The sequence below is a fragment of the Mizuhopecten yessoensis genome, unplaced genomic scaffold, assembly GCF_002113885.1.
Source record: "Mizuhopecten yessoensis strain PY_sf001 unplaced genomic scaffold, ASM211388v2 scaffold2329, whole genome shotgun sequence".
Classification (NCBI taxonomy): Eukaryota; Metazoa; Mollusca; class Bivalvia; order Pectinida; family Pectinidae; genus Mizuhopecten; species Mizuhopecten yessoensis.
Window position 1 is genome coordinate 2,841,739 of NW_018404492.1, and position 2,302 is coordinate 2,844,040.

Genomic DNA, 2,302 nt, shown 5'->3' on the forward strand with positions numbered 1-2,302 from the left:
TTTCATCAAAGCAACACAACCTCTGGGTAGAATTTTCACAGCGCAATATAACCGGCTGGTACTATGAATGTCGAGCAGGTGCCCGTACTGTTGGACGCTGCTCACACGTAGCCATGGCATTATGGTATTTATGTTTTGCTCGACATGCGGATTATCGCCCGAGACCGGATACTTTCTCAGAACTCATTCTGAATGCTACCGATTTACCGAACGCAGGTAGTAGTGATGAAAATTAAATCCGTTCAAAACTGTTTCGTATAGATTGCACGATCTTGTATTACATATAAGCGTATACTTTGTTATAAATCAATATAAATAACGTGAAATAAGCATTCTGTTGAGCCTTTATCGTTAAACGCTTGTATTAATAGCCATGTTTACAATAATCTATCCTTAGACACAGGATTCCGATATAGCTACCCGTATAAAAATACCTGAGGACGCGTCATAACAGTACACGGTTGGTGCGCGCACTATAGCGTAACATAACTTTGGGGAAATAGGCATAGCAACCCGCCATACCTCTTTGGTTGTTTTCTACGTTGGCAAATGTTTGCTCATCCGAATAAGAAACGATGCATTTCAATATTACGCATATATAACATCATATAATAAAAAATAAATTTGTCAAATTTTCAAGACAATCGGCCCCTTTTTCAGTACAGAAACATGAACACGTACCAATCACAGTCAGTAACAAACAATCAAAATACATTTAAAATTTATGATCGCCAGATCTGATATGGAGATATAAAATTAAAGAAGAAAGGAATTTGCATCATCGACCATTTTTGGAATTTACAATTAAAACAATTATCTTTTTCCATTTGAAAAAAGAGTAATAAAATTCAAATAAATAAAATCTATTTTTAAAATCTGACAGCTTGTCTTTGAAGTAGAATAATAATAAAATGATAATAATTCGAAGTTCGTAGGTCGTCTCGAAGCGGTTCACAAATCATTATCCGTGGTGATAGGGCCTTTCCAACCAGTCACTATCTTTCTCAACTCCCCGGGGAGCATACAGTCGGTGCTGCCCTTTCGGCGCTCACAGCTAGTATTCAACAATTCTAGCACTGCCCAGTCACGTACCCATTTACAGCTGAGTAGACTGGAACAAGCGGAGTAAAGTATCTTGTTCAAAGATACAACACAGTGCTGTGACGTGACTCGAACCAGCAACCCTTCGGTCACGAGCTCGGCGTCCTTCCACTAGACTAAGGTGCCTCCAAGTAATACTAATAGAAGTATTATAATAAAGTATTTCGTTTGAAAACTGCATTATCATAAAGTTTGTATTGAAAACACAATACATTCTGTACTGAAACTACTCCATACAGGTGAGATAGACCATAATATTAAGCTTCAAACAGTGCCCTTCGACAAGTGAATGAATTGAAGTTGTTTACACACTATCATTACACGTGATCATGTACGTACTTTCTTGCCTTCCTTCCTTCTTTATTTATCTGTTTCTTTATCCAGCTTTTGTCTTTTTTCATTCTACATTCTCATATTAAATGCCTGTGGTTTCTGGCGGAATATATAACGAGATCGAGGATATGGGAACACATTTAAGCGAACAGCGTAGCCGAATCGACATCGATTTATGGACAACTCGTACATATTTTACACCTTTGTATACATATGCAGTCGCTTCACTGGTCATTTGTCTGAGGAAGCTGACAGAGTATACAATACCGTACTAGTCATCGAAACGTCGCATATAAACAATTATTGGTTGTGCTAAACGAATCGTTTTACAATCCATACTTCCCAACATGAAGAAAATGTTCAGATATATGTTTATAATATAATTACTCCGCTTGCCCTAAATAACAATATCTTGATAAGTAATATTTAAAGATCATAATTGAACTTCGGAACTCAAGAGCAATGCATGACCAGACCGAGATTCGAACTCAGGACCTTCCGAACTCTAGACGAACGCTCTACCAATTGAGCTACCTGGTCGTCGAACTTCGACTCAGTTCCGCTACATAGTTATGAAACCGAGTGACGTGCTGCCTGGACTTATTGATGACCATCACATCACTTGTCTTATATTGCTATACAACTTTGTTTTAAAGTTTGGTGTAAATCGTACCTTTTAACTTTAATAATTTTCACGAGGAAATGTATGAGATGATTTGCAAATGCGCGCTATTTAAAACTTTTATTGATATGTTATTGTGAAAATGTTCCATACAGAGCTACATTATGTATATGGATTATTAAATGATACAATTCACTTAAGTGAAAATAATGTGCTAAAAAAGAGGCTCGCTAAATCTTCCTGAAC

At 37.0% G+C, this 2,302-nt stretch overlaps 1 non-coding gene across 1 annotated transcript; it reads right to left on the bottom strand.

Annotated features, from left to right (window-relative positions):
- Positions 1-1,901: 1,901 nt before the first annotated feature.
- Trnas-aga lies at positions 1,902-1,974 on the bottom strand. The gene has a single exon. It is a non-coding gene; the product is annotated as a tRNA-Ser (tRNA).
- Positions 1,975-2,302: the final 328 nt, after the last annotated feature.